Source organism: Scyliorhinus torazame, chromosome 4 (assembly GCF_047496885.1).
Source record: "Scyliorhinus torazame isolate Kashiwa2021f chromosome 4, sScyTor2.1, whole genome shotgun sequence".
NCBI classification, from domain to species: domain Eukaryota; kingdom Metazoa; phylum Chordata; class Chondrichthyes; order Carcharhiniformes; family Scyliorhinidae; genus Scyliorhinus; species Scyliorhinus torazame.
Genome location: NC_092710.1, coordinates 170135663 through 170158098, shown reverse-complemented (window position 1 = coordinate 170158098; position 22436 = coordinate 170135663). Strand labels below are relative to the sequence as shown.

At 51.2% G+C, this 22436-nt stretch overlaps 1 long non-coding RNA gene across 1 annotated transcript; it reads left to right on the top strand.

Moving 5' to 3' along the window:
• Positions 1–11266: 11266 nt before the first annotated feature.
• On the top strand, positions 11267–22165 carry LOC140411671 (uncharacterized). The gene is made up of 4 exons (XR_011940945.1): positions 11267–11363; positions 12881–13453; positions 21651–21760; positions 21899–22165. It is a non-coding gene; the product is annotated as an uncharacterized lncRNA (long non-coding RNA).
• Positions 22166–22436: the final 271 nt, after the last annotated feature.

The following is a 22436-nucleotide window of genomic DNA, read 5'->3' as shown; positions in this document are numbered from 1 at the left end:
GGATAGCTCCGGCGGCGCAGAATTGAAAGTATAACTACTTGGGGGCGGGGGCATGCCAGCACAGGTTGACACTGGCATGGGGAAGTGCCAGGTCAGGGTGGTGGCTCAATGATGTTGGGGGGGGGGGGGTGCAGCGGAGAGTGTGGAATGCCAGCAAGGATTGTAGGGGGGGGGGGTGAGAATCCCCTGATACCTCCGTGATGGGGGCTGAGGTCCGTTAGACAGCGGCGCTGTTTGGGATGGCATTTAAAGGTGGTGTCCCAATCTGTTTCAACCTGGCTGCCAGCTCTGTGAAGCCCCGCCCCACCAGAGTGATAATGTAAACCACGCCCACTCATTTCTGTCTCTCCAACAGGGTCAAGACTTTGTGCGAAAACTGGTCTGGGCAACTGGAGAGTTAAACACCAGTTTTCTGTCTGAGCCTGACACTTCGCCAAATTTTGGTAAGGTTCCACCTTTGGTGTTCACCATTTCCTTTTTGCCATGAATATCTAGTCCTTTTGCACCTCCATCCCTCATAAGGAGGAGCAAAGGAAATCTCCGCTTCTTTTTTGAATTAAGGGCTAACTGACCCCATCTACCATGACCCTCCTCTGCCTGGCTCTACATGTTCTCACATTGAACAACTCCCCCATGGTTCCTCTCACTTTCTCCTCATAAAAGCTGTTGCCGTGTGTGATGAACGGTTACTGCCTTATCATCATGTAAGGTGATGCTCCCTTTAAGACCGGGCTTGGAACCCTGGGGACTCCGCCTCTGGCTCCGCCCATCTGGGAGCCATACATAAAGGCCTGCCTCATGGTCTGTGTAACAGTCAGCTCTCGCCTCTAGCTGTAGTATAGTTATTAGTCTAATAAAGCCTTCTTTACAGTTTAATCTCTAAGCGTCATTATTGAGGGTACCTCAATTTATTAGACTAAACTAGATTCAGGATGGACGCAGGCCTAAAACCAGAGAAGCTCAATCTGGAAGCATGAACGCCGGAGGCAAAGGAAATTTTTAAATACTGGCTGCGGTGCTTCGAGGCCTACCTGGACTCCGCAGAGACTCCCATCCTGGGGCCACGCAAGCTGCGCCTACTCCACGCCCGAGTGAGTCACAGAATCTCCGCCACGCTCGAAAAGGCAACGACTTATGAGGAAGCGATTGAGTTGCTCCGCAAGCGGTTTGTCAAACCCGTCAATGAGGTGCACGCCCGGCATCTGCTCTCTACCTGCCGGCAGCGCTCGGGGGAATCGCTCGACGAGTTTGTTGAAAAACTCACCGCGCTTGCCAGGGACTGTGACCATCAGGATGTGACAGGGGAAGTCCATATGAACCTGCACATCAGGGATGCTTTCGTGTCCGGCATCTGCTCGACCGACATCCGGCAGCGGCTGCTCGAAAACGGGGCAAAAGACCTCCAGGAGATGCTAACGCTCGCCTCCTCGCTGGAGGTGGCCCGACATAACTTGGGTACGTACCCCGCGGACTCTGCCAGCCCCTCCCGGACTTCCTCAGACTCAACCGTATTACAGGCCTGCGCCACGCGGCGACCCGCTCACCATGGGGGCACACCATGCTACTTCTGCGGGCAGGGCCAGCACCCACGCCCACGCTGCCCAGCCCGCTCCGCGATCTGCAGCGACTGCGGGAAGAAAGGGCACTTTGGGGGGGTCTGCCTGGCCAGACCCAGGGGCCAGAAAAACAAAGAACAGCCGGCCCAAAAATCAGGCTCTCAGGCCCGCAGGCCTCGCAATGCTGCTGCGCACTGACCCAACACGCCCTCTTCTGACGCGTCATCAGCCTCGTGCAAATCATGGGAGCGGCCATCTGGTCGGCGGCCATCTTCTCGACCCGACACGTGCAACCGACGGCAGCGGCCATTTTACGAGTCCGACTCGGCTGACGACTCCGACTACCATCGCCTGGGTGTGATCACCCTCGATCAAACTTGGCCAAAACACCTGCAGAACTCCATGATGCAGGTCCAGGTCAACGGGCACGACACTGCATGCCTCTTCGACTCCGGGAGCACGGAGAGCTTTATCCACCCTGAAACGGTGAGGCGCTGCTCCCTATGCATCCATCCCGCATCCCAAACCATAGCCCTCGCATCTGGGTCCCACTCGGTACAAGTCACGGGGTACTGTATTGCGGATCTCTCGATCCAGGGTGCCAAATACACCCGTTTCAAATTTTATATCCTCCCTCACCTCTGTGCCCCCCTGCTGCTCGGACTGGATTTCCAGTGCAGCCACCGAAGCCTGACACTGAAGTTCGGCGGACCCTTGCCCCCCCTCACGGTGTGCTGCCTTGAGACACTGAAAGTCGCACCCCCCTCGCTATTCGCTAACCTCACTCCTGACTGTAAGCCCGTCGCCACCAGGAGCCGGCGCTACAGTGCCCAAGATATGGCTTTTATCAAGTCAGAGGTCCAGCGTTTACTGGGAGAGGGTGTCATCGAGGCTAGTAACAGCCCTTGGAGAGCGCAAGTGGTGGTAGTCCGGTCCGGGGAGAAGAAACGGATGGTCGTGGATTATAGCCAGACCATAAACCGATTCACGCAGCTTGATGCGTACCCCCTTCCTCGCATCGCGGAAATGGTAAATCGGATCGCCCAATACCGAGTCTTTTCCACGGTCGACCTCAAATCTGCCTACCACCAGCTCCCCATCCGACCAAAAGACCGCCCCTATACTGCCTTTAAAGCAGCCGGCCGGCTCTTCCACTTCCTCAGGGTCCCCTTTGGTGTCACAAATGGGGTCTCCGTCTTTCAAAGGGTGATGGACCAAATGGTGGACCAGTACGGTTTGTGGGCTACATACCCGTACTTGGACAATGTCACCATCTGCGGCCATGATCAGCAGGACCATGACGCTAACCTCAAAAAGTTCCTCCAGACCGCCCGAGCACTTAACCTGACCTATAACGAGGGCAAATGCGTTTTCCACACCACCCGGCTGGCCATCCTCGGCTATGTCGTGGAAGACGGGGTCCTAGGTCCCGACCCCGACCGCATGCGCCCCCTTAAGGAACTCCCTCTCCCCCGCAGCCTCAAGGCCCTCAAACGGTGCTTGGGGCTTTTCTCCTATTACGCCCAGTGGGTCCCCAAGTATGCGGACAAAGCCCGCCCACTCCTAAAGACCGCCACTTTTCCCCTCTCGGCTGAGGCTCAATTGGCCTTCAACCGCATCAAGGCTGACATCACCAAGGCCGCCATGCACGCGGTGGACGAAACCATCCCTTTCCAGGTAGAGAGCGATGCATCAGACATCGCCCTGGCTGCTACCCTCAATCAAGGAGGCAGACCAGGAGCGTTCTTCTCCCGAACCCTCACCGCCTCCGAGGTTCGACACTCTGCAGTCGAAAAGGAGGCACAAGCCATTGTGGAGGCTGTGCGGTGCTGGAGACACTACCTCGCCAGTAGGAGGTTTACCCTCGTCACCGACCAACGGTCGGTCGCCTATATGTTCGATAACACGCAATGGGGCAAAATAAAAAACGATAAAATTTTGAGGTGGAGGATCGAACTCTCCACCTACTCGTACGATATCAAGTATCGTCCAGGGGAGCTCAACGAGCCCCCAGATGCCCTGTCCCGCGGCACACGTGCCAACGCGTAGGAGGACCCTCTGCAAGCCATCCACAATGACCTCTGCCACCCGGGGGTTACCCGGCTCGTCCATGTCATCAAGTCCCGCAACCTACCTTACTCAACCAAGGAGGTCAAGGCCATGGTCAGGACCTGCCAAGTCTGTGCGGAGTGCAAACCGCACTTCTATCGGCCAGACAAGGTTCGGCTCGTGAAGGCCTCGGGCCCCTTTGAGCGACTGAGCGTGGACTTCAAGGGGCCCCTCCCATCCACCAACCGTTATGCCTATTTCCTCACCGTGAGCGATGAGTTCTCCCGTTTCCCATTCGCCATTCCCTGCACCGACATGACCTCAGCCACGGTGATTAAGGCACTGCACAGCATCTTCACCCTGTTCGGTTGCCCTGCTTATATCCACAGCGACCGGGGTATATCGTTCATGAACGATGAACTGCGTGAGTATCTGCTCAGCAAAGCCATCGCCTCGAGCAGAACGACCAGTTATAACCCCCGGGGAAACGGGCAGGTGGAGAGGGAGAACGCGACCGTGTGGAAGGCTGTCCTTCTGGCCCTGCGGTCGAGAAATCTCCCAACCACCCGCTGGCAGGAGGTCCTACCCGATGCCCTACACTCCATTAGGTCACTCCTCTGCACGGCCACGAATGAGACCCCTCACGACCGATTGTTTCTCTTCCCCAGGAAGTCTACCTCCTGGGTCTCGCTTCCACCTTGGCTGATGGCTCCGGGACCTGTTCTTCTCCGGAGGCATGCGAGGAGCCATAAAACGGACCCCCTAGTTGAAAAGGTCCGACTGCTCCATGCCAACCACAGTTACGCCTACGTGGAGTACTCCGATGGCAGGCAAGATACGGTTTCCCTCCGGGATCTGGCACCCGCTGGATCCTCCACCACAGACGCCCCTTCCCGCGCCGTGCCCCTGCAGGACCCGTCGCCCCCTACAACACACCCCCTTCCGGCCCTACCACCCATTGGTGAGCTCCTACCGTGCCCCTTGTGCCCCCCCTTTACACACCCCGCCGGCGCCGGCTCCGCTACCCTCGGCCCTGCCTAGTTCCTCTGCCCCGACCCGGACCAAAGCTCCGACCGCTGTGCTCTGGATGTGCCCTCAACCGGGACGCCGTGCCCGCCGCACCACCGCCCGAATTGAGGAGGTCGAGGAGGATGATCCGGCCACCGAGACGGATGGACCTATGATGGCACTTCACCCCCGCCGGACCCTTTTTTAAACAGGGGGTGAATGTGATGAACGGTTACTGCCTCATCATCATGTAAGGTGATGTCCCCTTTAAGTCCGGGCTTGGAACCCTGGGGACTCCGCCTCTGGCTCCGTCCATCAGGGAGCCATACATAAAGGCCTGCCTCATGGTCTGTGTAACAGTCAGCTCTCGTCTCTAGCTGTAGTATAGTTATTAGTCTAATAAAGCCTTCTTTACAGTTTAATCTCTAAGCGTCATTATTGAGGGTACCTCACCGTGGGAACCCATATAGATCCTTGCTATTAAAATCAGAAAAACCCGAATCATTAGGCGCAATCTAATGGCCTTCTTGTGCCCTGATGCTTGCGGGCCGGATAGATCGCGGGAGAAGCCAAAATGGGTTTCCGCAGCAGGTGTCGAGCGGTTCCTGATCCAACCAGCCTGCTCCCGTTGCCGAGTTCCGGATAATGCCTGGACATGCTAAGAAACCAGTTGATACCAATTGCAGCCAATCTCCATATCTTTAACGGGTCGGGCCCCCTAGCTAATGGCCTCCCGTGATCGAACTGGCTCCCCAGCGAGTGGTCACACGGACACCCTTTAGCACACCTATTTAAAAATGTGAAGCTAGTGCGGTGGCTGCTGAGGGGATTGGAGGAGGGGAATAGCCATCTTTGAAATCGGGCAATCAGTCTGGAGGCTCTGGAGATACTGCCCCAGTACTCGGGGAGGTGGGGGAGCCTCCAAAGGGGAAGGGCTTAGCGAGGGGGAGGTCGCCCCTAGATTGGGGGGCTTGGGGCTCAGCACCTGATGGTCTGACAGGCACCCACCGAATTGGGTATATCCATAACAGGGGCAACTTCAGCTGCTGGCTGTCTGTCCCACCAAACACCCCCATGGCAGAGCTGTGCCGTGCTAATTCGCGAAAGGTCACTTTAACTCCCACTGACTGTGGCAGCCGTTGGCTGTATAGCTGAAAGTTATTGCGAATAGGGAATCGGCATCATTAGTTACATGAGTACTTCACCGCTCACACGTGAATTCCCGTGTCGTGTCGCAGGCGAGTGTTACCGCCTCGCATCCCAATCAAACTGTCAGGCCGCAAAACGTCGCCTGAACACTGGAGGGTTCAATATCATAGAAGCAACAGCTAACAATCAAACACCCTAGAGCTGGGCCTCAGCACTGGGGATATCCCTGTGACCAGAGGCTAAGGGGCAGGGTGGGGGCACCTGAGCCCGGTCTAAATATTGTTCCTGGCCAGAGACTGGGTCCGGGGTCTGGGTTCCAGTGCCCAGTGGCCTCTGATGTGGCTGGAGATGCCTGTGCAGGGCGGGGACCACCAACACCACTGTGGGTGGGTAGCACCATGCAAAGAGGCAGGAAGCGTAAGGGTGGGGAATGATTGGGGGATTTAATGATACCTGGGTGGAAGCCACACTGATTGTTGGCCTCCCACCATCTCCAATTCCTTATAGATATCACATTATGCATGGTAAGCAGCTGGCCTCGTGGTGTTGGTGGCAGATGTTTAGATGCCAGAGAGGTTGACAGCAGTAACTTCGACACAGGCTTGATGCAGCAACCCTCCCCACACCCTGAGGACTCGCCTGCCCATCAGGCCGGGAAGGGATCCAGAGGGGAAAGCCAGGGACGGCCCAAAGTGTAGAGGTGTCGTTGGTCGTGTGAGGAGATATCGGACAGCATGTGCCGCAGGAGGCCCCACCTCAGCAAGGAGATGATGCGGCACCTGTGCCATGTCCTTGTGGATTTGGCACCACATGGAGGAGGAGGATACTCGCTCCCGGTGGCTGTCATGGTCACCACAGCACCGAGCCTCTAATCTTCATTCCAAGCCTCGTGTGGGGAATGTGTGGCACATCCCAACTCACAGCCCACAAGTGCATCCGTGAAGTCACGGTAATCAGGATGCCCTGATTACCCGGGCAACCGATTACATAAACTTTTTTCTGACCCAAGCCCAACAAGATGCCCGGGCAGCAGGATCCTCCGTCATTTCCGGGATGCCACATCATCGAGGAACACCCCAGGATGACGGGTTGGCTCTTGGGGGATAAGGGGTACCGGCTAATGAGGCCAGTACGGAAGATGGAGACTGATGCAGAGACCTGATATAAGGAGGCCCATGTGGCCTCCGGTGCTGTCACTGAGCGGTGAATCGGACTGCTGACAATGCGGTTCCAATACCTCAACCGCTCGACTGGTGCCCTGCAGTATGCTACAAGAGGGTCGCCTGCTTTGTGGTGATCTGCTGTGTCCTCCACAACCTGGCACAGCAGCAGGGCAATGTGCTGGAGGTGGAGTAGGAGGGACATGTAACCCCATCTGAGGAGGAGGGTTTGGGACAAAGGCCCTACGCCGTCATGAAAACTGTGATCTTTTGCGTCAGGAAGGCCACAGGTTCCCCGCTTCGCTGGGGTATAGCAGGGAGCCGTCGTAGAGCTCACAGCTCGAGCTGCCGATATGGCCCCCAGCAGTTCCGGGTCAGAGGCCAGGCATGCGCATGGTGGCAGCCTCCAGCGGCCGTGCCGTGTTCCATGCGGACTCAGCCCGCAGACCTGGACCGGCAATATAGTGCCCCACATCAGCCGCTTGCGCGCCCTGGACCGCCCGCACACATTGCCCCAGCCCCGAATGAAGCCCCCCCTGCCCGCCGATCGCCCCCCACCCCCCTCCCCCACGACTGTGACAGCCCCGGACAGAGTCCGCAGCAGCCACGCGTGGATCACAGTCGGTGGGACCACACGAGTCCTACGCCATCGAGAATTCGGTGGGTCGGGGAAGGAGCATTGTAGGGCGGGCCTCAGGCTGTGGCTTGACGTACTCCAGGAGACCGCCAATTTTCAGAGGGGTGGAGAATTGAAGAACTGGCGCCGCTTCCGATTCCGTGCGCTGAAACGGATTCTCCGCCCCGTCGTCGAACACGATTTCGGTGTCGGTGGGCGGAGAATCCAGCCCATGGTTAGTGAGAGGTAAAACTCACTTAAGACAGGTCATCTGGGTGGGGGCAGATGGATCCTCACCCTCTGCAGTGTAGGCCAATTTCAATGTTGGTCACCGCTCTGTCTTCTGTCACTTCCCGGGACATCCAGGGACCATTCCTCATGGGAGGGGGGGGGGGGGGAGGGGGGGAGGGGGTGGGGGGGGAGGACTCTGCTGTCTAACACCCCACTGCCCGTCTGGGCCCTTTCCCTCTATTGTGAGTGCAAGTTCAAATGGAGGAGTCCAAAAGCCTCCTGTCATAGGAGATAGATCTGGCAATGCATGGCACCCAAGCCAACACTGCATGGCTCGTGTCCGCAGTGCAAAGCCTGAGGTTCGAGATCAGATCAATGGCAGGAGAATTCTGAGCATGTCTCAGTCCCTGAGAGCCATGGCTGCGGGCTTCGTCACCATGGTGCAGACAATGGTGTGCCTCCATACTGGTAGTGCAAGATAACGTTGAGGTGTGTGGAGCTCACTTCAGCTGTCCCACCATCCCATGTAGTAACCCAGGGCCCAAGAGCAACCGGAGTGAGGATGACGCACTGGAGCACATCCCTGAGCCTTCCAGCCATGAGACTCTGGGAGTTACCGACCAATCTGAATCCCCCTTCCTGAGAACAGCACAATTCAGGTACAACAGGCCGATACATCGCTCGATGACAGCTCAGGTTGTAATGTGTGTCGCATTGTTCATGAAAAGCATCTGGTGGTCACACACTAGCTGGACATTGAGAGAGCGGAATGCATTCTGTTGATGAAGGGAACTGTCTCGTATCACTGTGTGCAGAGAGTGACATGGGTGCAGTCTATCGCCCCCGGCACCTGTAACAGACCAGCTATGCATCCAAGGCCTCTCAACCTTCCAGGCCTGGTCCAGGGCGAAGTTGGTGTAGTCCAGAGTCCATGAAAACAGTCCATCCATCACCTCACAGATGCATTTGGGTGGATGCCTGTGAAATACCACAGACGTCCCTTGTGGAGCCCTGGAAGGATTCCATGGCATAGAAGTTGAGTTTTGCTGTGACATTGACCACCACAGGGAGTGAGTGTCCTCTGTTGCCACTTGGCGCCAAGTCTGTAAGCACATGATACAGGTGCTGCACAGTCTGCTTTGTAAAGTGGCGTCTTCGACGACACATGATGTTGGACAGCAAGTCCAGTAGACCATTGGTCTTCTTTGGCGCCTTTGTTCCCCTTGCATGGCTGGTGTGGCTGCCAGCCCCTTATCCTGTCCTATGGACCCCTGTCTTATTTTTCAGGGTCTTTATTCAGAGCCACCACACATTGCTGCTGGAGTCTGTGCTCATACAGGACAATGATTCATAAGATAGCCAGCTCCACTGACTCCATTCCGATTTTGATGGAATTCCTGTGAGTCCACTACTGGATGGCGCCTGCCTAAGGTCGCCGAGGCGAAGGGGTTAAATCCCAAAGCCTGAGGTAGATCAGGCGAGCACATATTGGAGTGAGACTAGCTACTCACTCTAATATGTAGATTTGCCAAATACCAATCTAGCCCACAATGGGTGGAATCCAGATCGCGAAGCCTTGTGAGGTTCCATTACAACTCAGCAGCACGGTGGCACAGTGGTTAGCATTGCTACCTCACAGCACCAGGGACCGGGTTCAATTCCGGCCTTGGGTAACTGTCTGTGTGAAGTTTGCCCGTATTCCCCGTGATTCCGTGGCTACCCGCCCGGTGCTCAGTTTCCTCCCACAGTCCAAAGATGTATAGGTTCGGTGAATTGGCCATGCTAAAAGTTCCCAAAAGGTTCGGTGGGGTTACGGGGATAGGAGCAGGGGATTTGGCCTCGGTAGGGTACTCTATCAGATCAAGGGCTGGTGCACTCTCAATGGGCTGAATGGCCTCCTTCTGCACTGCAGGGATTCTATGATCTCATAAGGCGTGGCGAGTCAGGTACATTCTGGAAGAAGCCTCTTCCGGCATCTATCGGTTGCGCCAAGCCCCGGTTCGGGCAGGACGTGGTTGGTAGCTTGCGCCCATAGTCTCCCAAACAGAGAATCCCACCCTACATTCTGGATGTGCTGTGATGTGAAATGTGACCTACCATCGAATGCTGCAGCGCACAATTGCGACCTAGTCTTTCAACACCATAAAATGGATTTTGGCCTTCTCATGATATTTTCTGTTCCTGTCCGCCATGACATCCGCCATGGACAGGAACGCCAGATCCCAGTTTAAGTTTCATTTTGATGGAAATAGTGAACGTTCTCTTTGACAATAATAATCTTTATTGTCACAAGCAGGCTGACATTAACACTGCAATGAAGTTACTGTGAAAATCCCCTCGTTACGACACTCCGGCGCCTGTTCAGGTCACAGAGGGAGAATTCAGAATTTCCAAATTACCTAACAGCACGTCTTTCGGAACTTGTGGGAGGAAACCGGAGCACCCGGAGGAAACCCACGCAGACACAAGGAGAACGTGCAGACTCCGCACAGACAGTGACCCAAGCCGGGAATCGAACCTGGAATCCTGCCGCCCTGACATTATCACATGACAATCATGTGATGCGACATCTACTTGATGATCATGATGTTGAGATGCAGGTGTTGCACTGGGGTAAGAAGAGCACAGTAAGAAGTCTTACAACACCAGGTTAAAGTCCAACAGGTTTGTTTCAAATTACTAGCTTTCGGAGCGCAGCTCCTTCCTCAGATTCAGCTGAGGAAGGAGCAGTGCTCCAAAAGCTAATGATTTTAAACAAACCTGTTGGACATTAACCTGGTGTTGTAAGACTTCTAACTCTACTTGATGATGATGCAGGAATACATACTTTCTGGAAGTGATGACTACCAACAATGCTGATCATATATTATAACTTAAAAGTTATTATTGACAATGTTAATCAACTAACTCCTCATGGGTAAAGAATCAGCTTGGCTGGCTACTTTATACCCCACTTTCTAATGATTTTAATGCTGAGTACAATCCAGAAGGGTGTAAACTTGATGATTAAAAGAGAAAGAATTTCACATTAACAAAGACTGGTTAATCCAGTCCACTCATATTCCCCCCAAAAATTTCAAGTCTTTTAATGTAAAGCACTTTTGACAACTAAAATGATCATCAAATAGATGATATATATATTCAATACACATTCCCACAATTATTTAAAAATCATTTTTCAATGTCAATTACGAACTTCCTTTCTCCCCAAAATAAATTACATACTTAACCTCATTATATGATTGCTCAAAACACTTAAATTGATGGTATCGGGATGTTTCCTTGACAACCAGTAATGAAAATTCATTGCTGATGGAACTTACAATAAAACACTTCCAAAAATACATCAGCTTATTAGCAGTTTACTGCATCAAGGTCTTCTTCTGTCTCTGAATGTCACTCAAATATGCTTTGGTCCCACATCATGTGACAAATGCATCACAGTTTACGGAAGTGATTACAAAAAATAATATCATTAACCTCAATCCGATTTAAACGTGAATTTGTTCAAATCCTGCAGCTGTGTAGCAAAGTGCTAATTTCAGATTCACTGGAGTGGACTCTCGAGAAGCGGGACAGGAATTCAACAACACGGTGAGTTGAACAAAGGAGTTTTGCCATTTCTTCCTGTCATTATCACATTTAATAATCTAAAGAAGAATGTCAGGTTCATTATAGTCAGGAGTAAATTAGTGTGATTGCGTCTGTGCCTCTGTACAATGTGACTATTAGGAAATTCCGCTTGATGCAGGTTTATAAGTTCAAAACATGCCTCAAAGATCTCAGTTCAAACTGATTCAAAATTGGTAATTATTGTCGTACACAGGATAAATGTTTGGATATTTTCTTTCTATCCATATTTTTGATCACGTTGACTTTGCTATCTTTTGAAATTCATCATTCATCACTGAATCAATAGATTCAGACTGATTACAAGCTGACCATTTAAGCATAATTTTCAAATAAATGATTTAATTCAATACAATATAAGAAATTAACCAATTAAAAAGTTGCATTGATGCTGATCATCTAAGCACTTATTGAGCAACTAACGACCCACTTGTATCATATGTATGACTGAAAGCGTGTGCATCTATCTCATCATCGGAAACTTGCATTCAAGTTGGACCTTTAATATATAGAATATATAATAGGCTGGATTCTCCGATTTTGGGAATAAGTGCTGACTCAGCACCATTGCCACGTGGAACACAACAGATTCCATGCAAAACGGCGCCGGATTCGCCGGATCCGTGATTGGTGAACATGAGGCTCATACGCCGCAGCCGCACTTTAACGATCCATTCCCCCAGACACACACACACCATCCCAGCCAACAGGATGGCTGGAAGGAGAGCAGTGCCACGGTTCAGGGACACTGAGCTGGAGACCCATCTGGAGCCTGTACCCTGGCCTGGGAGGAAGATCGGCAGGCGCCGCCATTCGCCGTGCCTGGGCGCAGGTGGCAGAGGTGGTCAGCGACGTGGATAATGTCACCCTGACTGGCATGCAGTGCCGGAAAAAACTGCATGATCTCCTCAGGGCGGCCAGGATGAATAGGCAATGCCGCCCCCTCCCCATCCCCGGGGATGGCCGAACCCCCACCCTGACCCGCATGCCCGAAACCATGCAAGCCGCAACGGCCGGGTGCCTTGGCCACTGATGGCATCATCCACCCAATCCCTGGGCTGAATGCGTCAGAGTGTCGTTGTTTGTATTTGTCCCATGCTCCCAGGAGAAGGCCACAGGGAAAGGGAAAAGACCGGAGGTGGACCACCAGACCTGTGATCCCTCACCTTGCCCAAGCAGAGGTTGGCGGCCCGGAGAAAAGGGACGTTGCCGAGGTGGGGATCGGCGGCGGGCGAGCAAGTGACACCCTGCTTAGTTGTGGATCATGACCCCACCCCCCAACCCCTCGCCCCACACCCCCTAACCACACACCCCTCACCCCTCAACCCTCACCCCCCCAATCCACACCCCCCTCAGCCCACAATACTCTGACCCCCCTCACCTTCACCCCTCACCCTTACCACTTTGCCCTTTCCCAATCTCCTGTCCCTAGAGCCAGCGCACCTGCTGTCTAACCATACATGCTGTTGTGTGTCTTACAGGAACTGCCGGAGATGGGGCCGGTCCATCCGGTGATCCCTGCCCCAGCCAGTGCCAGAGGCGGTGCTCCCCAGATGGCCGGGCACTGACAGGGAGAGCAGCCTGAACACCAGACCTCCGCTCGAAACTCAGGAGACCCCAGCGTTCGGGTTGGAGGAGGACACCGACTTTCCATCACAGCTGTCTCCAACACCCTCCAGCATCACAGAGACTGTCACCTCGATTGGGCACATTAGTGAAGAGGTTCCTGGGACACTATCTGGTGCACACCACACATCGCATCTGGCACAGCAGGTGGAGGTAGGAGCAACCAAGGGGCCGGTATGTTGGAGGGCAGGCCTGCCCCAGGAACCAGCTGCCTTCCATATCGGTCCTGGGCTTCTGGAACATACAGTGCCAGCCACAGTGGAGATACAGTTAGAGACCCAGGGATTAAAAAGAGCGGGAGCTGCGAGTCGGAGCGGAGATTTAAAAAGATTGCTGCCTAGTTTCGGGAGCCGTTCGGAGGAGGAGGAGGAGCAGTCTCTGTCAGGGAGAGAACCTGAGAACATCGAAGACCCTCAGAAGGTAAGAAGGTAAGGAAGTGTACTCATTTACTCATTTTTACTTATATTGTGTGTGTGTGTGGGGGGGGGGGCGACACTGAAGTGACATCACAGAAAAGCTGTGACCTGAGTGGCTGGTTGGGAATCTACACTAAATTTAAAAAAATTAAGCATTGGTAACTAATTAAACATAATTACTTAATTATAATTTAGACGGGTATCTAAGCCAGAGATCGGAGAGTATTATATTTAGCTTTCACATTTATAGTAGAAATCTAGTGCTAGGAAACAGATAGTTAGCAGTAACTTTAAAAAAAAAAATGTTTTCACTTTTAATTTTAATTTACTAATTAATTGACGCAATGTCAGTTAGAGAGGTGCAGTGCTCTGACTGTGAGATGTGGCAGGTCCGGGAAGCTTCCAGCGCCCCGGATGGCTTCATCTGCAGAAAGTGCACCTAACTGGAGCTCCTCACAGACCGCATGGTTCGGTTGGAGCAGCAATTGGATGCACTTAGGAGCATGCAGGTGGCGGAAAGCGTCATAGATCGCAGTTATATAAATGTGGTCACACCAAGGTGCAGGCAGAGAAATGGGTGACCACCAGAAAGGGCAGGCAGTCAGTGCAGGAATCCCCTGTGGTTGTCCCCCTCTCGAACAGGTATATCCCTTTGGATACTGTCGGGGGGGATAGCCTATCATGGGAAAACAGCAGCAGCCAGAGCAGTGGCACCACAGCTGGCTCTGATGTTCAGAAGGGAGGGTCAAAGCACAGAAGAGCAATAGTCATAGGGGACTCTGTAGTCAGGGGCACAAATAGGCGCTTCTGTGGACATGAAAGAGACTCCAGGACGGTATGTTGCCTCCCTGGTGCCAGGGTCCAGGATGTCTCCGAACTGGTAGAGGGCATCCTGAAGGGGGAGGGCAAACAGGCAGAGGTCGTTGAACATATTGGTACTAACGACATAGGCAGGAAGGGGCATGAGGTCCTGCAGCAGGAGTTCAGGGAGCTAGGCAGAAAGTTAAAAGACAGGACCTCTCGGGTTGTAATCTCGGGATTACTCCCTGTGCCACGTGCCAGTGAGGCTAGAAATGGGAAGATAGAGCAGCTAAACATGTGCCTAAACAGCTAGTGTAGGAGAGAGGGTTTTTGTTATCTGGACCACTGGGAGCTCTTCCGGGGCAGGTGTGACCTATATAAGAAGGACGGGTTGCATCTAAACTGGAGAGGCATAAATATCCTGGCCGCGAGGTTTGCTAGTGTCACATGTGAGGGTTTAAACTAGTATGGCAGGGGGGTGGGCACGGGAGCAATAGGTCAGAAGGTGAGAGCATTGAGGGAGAACTAGGGAATAGGGACAGTGTGGCTCTGAGGCAGAGCAGACAGGGAGAAGTTGCTGAACACAGCGGGTCTGGTGGCCTGAAGTGCATATGTTTTAATGCAAGAAGTATTACGGATAAGGCAGATGAACTTAGAGCTTGGATTAGTAGTTCGAACTATGATGTTGTTGCCATTACAGAGACCTGGTTGAGGGAAGGGCAGGATTGGCAGCTAAACGTTCCAGGATTTAGATGTTTCAGGCGGGATAGAGGGGGATGTAAAAGGGGTGGCGGAGTTGCGCTACTGGTTAGGGAGAATATCACAGCTGTACTACGGGAGGACACCTCAGAGGGCAGTGAGGCTATATGGGTAGAGATCAGGAATAAGAAGGGTGCAGTCACAATGTTGGGGGTTTACTACAGGCCTCCCAACAGCCAGCGGGAGATAGAGGAGCAGATAGGTAGACAGATTTTGTAAAAGAGTAAAAACAACAGTGTTGTGGTGATGGGAGACTTCAACTTCCCCAATATTGACTGGGACTCACTTAGGGCAGGGGCTTAGACGGGGCAGAGTTTGTAAGGAGCATCCAAGAGGGCTTCTTAAAGCAATATGTAGATAGTCCAACAAGGGAAGGGGCGGTACTGGACCTGGTATTGGGGAATGAGCCCGGCCAGGTGGTAGAAGTTTCAGTAGGGGAGCATTTCGGGAACAGTGACCACAATTCAGTAAGTTTTAAAGTGCTGGTGGACAAGTATAAGAGTGGCCCTAGGATGAATGAGCTAAATTGGGGGAAGGCTAATTATACCAATATTCGGCGGGAACTGAAGAACCTAGATTGGGGGCGGATGTTTGAGGGCAAATCAACAGCTGACATGTGGGAGGCTTTCAAGTGTCAGTTGAATGGAATTCAGGACCGGCATGTTCCTGTGAGGAAGAAGGATAAATACGGCAATTTTCGGGAACCTTGGATGACAAGAGATATTGTAGGCCTTGTCAAAAAGAAAAAGGAGGCATTTGTCTGGGCTAAAAGGCTGGGAACAGACGAAGCCTGTGTGGAGTATAAGGAAAGTAGGAAGGAACTTAAGCAAAGAGCCAGGAGGGCTAGAAGGGGTCACGAAAAGGCATTGGCAAATAGGGTTAAGGAAAATCTTAAGGCTTTTTACACGTACATAAAAAGCAAGAGGGTAGCCAGGGAAAGGGTTGGTCCACTGAAGGATTGGCAAGGGAATCTATGTGTGGAGCCAGAGGAAATGGGCGAGGTACTAAATGAATACTTTGCATCAGTATTCACCAAAGAGAAGGAATTAGTAGATGTTGAGTCTGGAGAAGGGTGTGTAGATAGCCTGGGTCACATTGAGATCCAAAAAGGCGAGGTGTTGGGCGGCTTAAAAAATATCAAGGTAGATAAGTCCCCAGGGCCTGATGGGATCTACCCCAGAATACTGAAGGAGGCTGGAGAGGAAATTGCTGAGGCCTTGACAGAAATCTTTGGATCCTCACTGTCTTCAGATGATGTCCCGGAGGACTGGAGAATAGCCAATGGTGTTCCTCTGTTCGAGCCTTACTTCAGTGGTAGGGAAATTACTGGAGAGAATTCTTTGAGACAGAATCTACTCCCATTTGGAAGCAAATGGGTGTATTAGTGAGAGGCAGCATGGTTTTGTGAAGGGGAGGTCGTGTCTCATTAACTTGATAGAGTTTTTTGAGGAGGTCACAAAAATGATTGATACAGGTAGGGCAGTGTATGTTGTCTATATGGACTTCAGTAAGGCCTTTGACAAGGTCCCTCATGGTAGACTAGTACAAAAGGTGAAGTCACACGGGATCAGGGGTGAGCTGACAAGGTGGATACAGAACTGGCTAGGTCATAGAAGGCAGAGAGTAGCAATGGAAGGATGCTTTTCTAATTGGAGGGCTGTGACCAGTGGTGTTCCGCAGGGATCAGTGCTGGGACCTTTGCTCTTTGTAGTATATATAAATGATTTGGAGGAAAATGTAACTGGCCTGATTAGTAAGTTTGCAGACGACACAAAGGTTGGTGGAATTGCGGATAGCGATGAGGACTGTCAGAGGATACAGCAGGATTTAGATTGTTTGGAAACTTGGGCGGAGAGATGGCAGATGGAGTTTAATCCGGACAAAAGTGAGGTAATGCATTTTGGAAGGTCTAATGCAGGTTGGAAATATACAGTGAATGGTCGAACCCTCAAGAGTATCGAAAGTCAGAGAGATCTAGGAGTACAGGTCCACAGGTCACTGAAAGGGGCTACACAGGTGGAGAAGGTAGTCAAGAAGGCATGCGGCATGCTTGCCTTCATTGGCTGGGGCATTGAGTATAAGAATTGGCAAGTTATGTTGCAGCTGTATAGAACCTTAGTTAGGCCACACTTGGAGTATGGTGTTCAATTCTGGTCGCCACACTACCAGAAGGATGTGGAGGCTTTAGAGAGGGTGCAGAAGAGATTTACCAGAATGTTGCCGAATAGGGAGGGCATTAGCTATGAGGAGCGGTTGAATAAACTCGGTTTGTTCTCACTGGAACGACGGAGGTTGAGGGGCGACCTGATAGAGGTCTACCAAATTATAAGGGGCATAGACAGAGTGGATAGTCAGAGGCTTTTCCCCAGGGTAGAGGGGTCAATTACTAGGGGGCATAGGTTTAAGGTGAGAGGGGCAATGTTTAGAGTAGATGTACGAGGCAAGTTTTTTACACAGAGGGTAGTGGGTGCCTGGAACCCGCTACCGGAGGAGGTGGTGGAAGCAGGGACGATAGTGACATTTAAGGGGCACCTTGACAAATACATGAATAGGATGGGAATAGATGGGAATGTGTATTTGTTAACAGAGAACCAGACAGTATCGAAACCCCGAGCCGATTTGCATTCTATTGACCCATTTCCCCAGGACAAAGGACTGGTACTCAGGTATCAGATACAATTCCAGACACATCACCCAGGAAGTGTAGACGATTGTAGTTTTTCGGGCAGCATGGTCGGCACGGGCTTGGAGGGCCGAAGGGCCTGTTCCTGTGCTGAACTTTTCGTTGTTCTTTGTTCTTTGTACAAGCGGGGCTGATGGCGGGCATCCAGCAGCTGTAAGTGCAGGAGTCCATCTGCTTGCAGGAGCAGGGGTGATGCCAGTCTTGCGTGCCATCCAGGCCGACACCGCTCGTGTGGCGTCCGCGGTGGAGGCAATGGGGGTGACGGTGTCGGCTATGGGTCAGAGTGTCCAGGGCCTGTAGCATTCTGTGCAGGCGGTGGCCGAGGTCCTCTCACAGCCAGACTTGTGCCAGAGCCACCTGGAAATTGCAGTGGCGCCTCTCAGCGTTGCCCAGTCACAGCAGGACATGGCTTAGAATGTCGGCGACTTTGCCCAAGCTGATGTGGCACAGTAGCTCAGGGTGGAGGCACAGTTGCAGCGTGATGTGGTGCAGTCCCAGATGAAGATAGTCCACTCCCTGTGCTCCATGGCCGGGTACGTGCAGAACCTATTCGAGACCAGAGCGGGCCTGTTGCCGAATCTGATGAGTGTTAATACTATCCCACTAGCTTCACTAATAGCTGTTGCCAATTCTGCACCGGAGATGCCAATAATGTTGCCCTTCATAATATTGAGTGATATTGCTTTTCAGAGTGGCCAGGTATCAGATGATACCACCACAAGGTTCAACCGGATATGGATCAAAGACCCAACAACCAATCAGTTAGTTCAAGTTCAATAATGGTTTATTTACACACAAGATTAACTCACACGCATAAAAACACTACAAGCTAAACTACACCTAACACGACAATAACCTGCACTTAACTTTCAGGCACCCGGCTTTGGCAGAGGAACAAAGCCTTTGTTCGGATCTGGAGTGGCTGGGTCTGGAGAAGTAACTTCAGTTCTGCTGGGATCATCCGTCTGGTAGCGATCGTTGATCTTGAACTTGCTTCTGGTCGTGGTGCTGCAGTCGGCTTCAGGTATAGGCCGGGCCGAAGAGTGCCGGTGTGCCAGGGCCAAAAGAGATTGAACAGATGCAGACGAGTAATCATGACTACATCAAGAAATTTAACGGAAGTGCGACATTAAGTAAAACATCTGAGACCGAAAGGAGAAACTGTATCAAGAAATTCAAGAAATAAAGGCGGGCAGGCTCCATCAGAAAATAGGACACCGTAAATCTCAATTGGTTCCTTTTTCTCATCATCTGAACACCTCAGGGTTCCATATCAAAAAGCGTCATAAAGGGGTAACCATAATGGGAGTCAGACTCTGAGTCATCATCAACTCCTGGTTGCCAAACTCGTGTCTGGCGTTTTTGTGCTGTGGCCGCGTGGGCCGTCGTGGGTTCCAAATCATCATTCCTTGTCAACCGACAAGTGTTATCGCGGTGCCATTGTTTCTTGTCCTGTGGGGCGGTAGCTGCAAAGGGCACATTTCTATCGTCAGGCGGTGGTGGTGGCTCTGGTTGAGGTATGAGGGGCCAAACATATCTTGGTCGGGTTTCTGGGGCTGGAGCGATTGGGGGCTTGGGTGGTTGTGCCATTGGTCATTGATTTCAAACAGGTCTGGAGTGCTGTCGCTATCGTCTAGATCAAGTTTAAGGTGGAACGTCGTTCCTGGGGGCGGGGACAAGGTCGGGTCTGTGGACGTGCTGTCCTGGCTGGGGGAGGGTCAATCGAAGTTGTCAGTGGGCGGGGTGTAGTCGTCTGCTATTGCCAGGGAGACGTGGTGTGAGTGGCTGCACTGGGTTTCATAAACCTTAAGCTGGTTTATATGAAACCATCCTGACTTTCCGTTTGGATACATAATTTGATATACCGAAGGGCTTACTTTTTCTGAAATCGAGTAGGGTCCTGCAAATTTCAGGGAAGAGGAATGAATTGGGGTTATATAGGGAAACCATCACCTGCTGACCGACTGTATACTCTACTGGGTGTACTGTTTTCTCAAAGCAGGCCTTACTCTGCTTTTTCTTAGTGCCTAGTCGGACAGCTGCAGCGAGCTGGGCTGCCTTAACATTTTCCATTACCTGTTGGACTGCTTTTGCGTGGGTGAGGGCGGTGACTGTGGGGCTGGCCAAATCAAGTCCTAATAAATATTCAGTTCCTTTCATGGGTCGTCCGGTCATAAGGGTGTGGGGGGTGAAACCTGTGGAACTTGATACCGTGTTCCAAATAAACATAAGTGCAAATGGGAGAACTGTGTCCCATGTAGTGTTGTGCTGTTGCACCATTTTCCTGATAGTCCCTTTTAGGGTTCTGTTCATTTTTGTTTTGTCCCCAAAATCGTCAAAACGTTCTGCATCACTCTTCCTGTAAAATGCAAACCTTGTTCCGATTCAATGCTGTGGGGGAGTCCCCAGCGTGTAAATATTTGCTGTGTTAAAATCTTGGCTGATGCCTTAGCCGTTTTTGTCCTGGACGGAAATGCTTCCACCCATTTTGTGAAGGTGTTGATCACTACCAACACATATTTAAAACCATTTCTGCAGGTGGGGAGGGGACCAATATAATCTAGCTGTAAATTCGTCCATGGGCCATTAACAGGGCAGGTGTGTCTTAACTGATCTTTCCTGGAGTATCTGTCTGGATTATTTTGAGCGCAAATTAAACAATTTTCAATATAATGTGTGATGCCTGATACACCAACAATAACACACGACGAGTGATGAACGTAACTGAGGCTCTAATACACTAAACAGCAAGCCTCCTGCCTCTGGAACCGAACTGGGTCGGAAGCGGAGACTTGCCACCTTTATACATAAGCCTGAGGGGAGGAACCAGCCTGGACAAGCCCAGGCATGCACAAGCATGCACAATACAATACAATACATATAATGCAATAACGTAGTTTACCACAATGTCTGCTTTTAAATCGGGCCACCAGCACAAATGTCTTAAGTGGGCAATGATGGTTTCTATCCCTTGATGTCCGTGTCCGTCATGAAATTGACAAATAATCTGGTCCCTATCCTGGGAGGGGACCACATAAATTCCATTCTTTAATACAATTCCGTCCTGTACCGTCAGTGTGTCCTTGAATTTGTCGTAGGGGGCTGGGAAGTTACCGTTTAAAATTTGTTGAAGAGTGACGTCTGCCTTTTGGGCCTGTGCTAATTCTTGGATATTTGTCTGTGAGACCTGGACTTCATGTACTGGGGCATTCTCGGTGGGTTGCCAAAAATGCCAGGGCCAAAAGAGATTGAACATATGGCAGTGTCTCTCTTTATCCTGGGGTTTTGTGCTCTTTTGGGAGGTCCTTAGCTTTGGACTCAATAATTTGGCCGGCATCGATTACTTCCTTCGATTTGAGCCAATAAAGGGGCGGGTGCCTTGATGGCTGGGCGTGTCCTGAACGGTCATTGACCTTGGCTATTTGAGCTTCCTGGGTGAAGGGAGTGGCGCTGATGTGTCTGGAATTGTATCTGATACCTGAGTACCAGTCCTTTGTCCTGGGGAAATGGGCCATTAGAATGCAAATCGGCTAGTGGTTTTGATACTGTCTGGTTCTCTGTTAGCAAATATACATTTAGGCTCTGGGTTTGCCTGAATCCTGTATTGGCCATATTTCCCTTGAGTCTTTGCAAGTATCCATGTTTACTTTGTAAGTGGCCATCCCAGGTGGCTACACCCCACATCCCAAAGATGTGCAAGGTATGTGAATTGAACATGCTAAATTGCCCTTAATTGGAAAAAATTAATTGGGTAATCTAAATTTTATTTTTAAAAAATTAAAAATTTCTTTAAAAGAATCAACAACAATAGTATTGCCTTTTTAAAGGAAAAAGCAAAAAAAATCTTTTAAAACATCTACATACCTTTAAAACACTTGTTAAAATAGTTGCCTGTTGTTTTCTATCTAAATTTATTGTTTAAATCCCTTCCCTCAATGGGTGTTCCCAAACTGGCTGTGTCGTAAGGGGGCTGGGGTAACTCCTGCTGCACCGCACTGGAGCCTGCACAGACCGGAGTGCTGGAGACCCCAGGCTGCTGGAAAGAAAGGATGGTTCCTCTCCTCATCGGATGGCAGGTAAGTGTGCAAATTTCTCTTTCAAAATCTGCAGCCGATGGCTTCCCAACGCAAGCAGGAAGTTACGGGCCTCCATCTCCCAGTCTGTTTCTGTCAGTGGGAAAGCAACCAGCAGCTCACTTGATTATTTTTTTTCAGACAAACCCTCGGAATAACGGAGATCTGGAGGACAGCAGCAGCAGTGGTCACACACTTAACAATAACAGCAGCATTGGAGGTACCCACCGTGAACATTAGTAACATCAATAAAGCCATCTATCTGCACCCAGGGCAGTACGTGCAGTGACCTAAAGGAGGGAGCACAGAATGGATAAGGAAATCAACTGTTGGGATTTCTAACAGAGGCCACCCCTATGTTGTTCACTGCTTTGCTTTACCTGGATGGCTTTGATGCGTAGTGTTGAATAAAGAACAAGAAGCTTTGTTAACAAATAAAACAAATTTATTAACAGCACTAAATAAGATTCAAATGTATTCCTAAAGTTCAAGGTTACTATATTAAATTATGCTATCTCTAACTACAGAACTCTCAAATACATAACTGGGGCTGGATTCTCCGTTTTTGGGACCAAACCCCCATGCCGTCATAAAACTGTGGCCTTCCATGCCAGAAAAGCTGGCGTGAAAAGGCCTCTTATTCATAGCTTGTAGGGGGCTAGCAGGGACCATTCAGGAA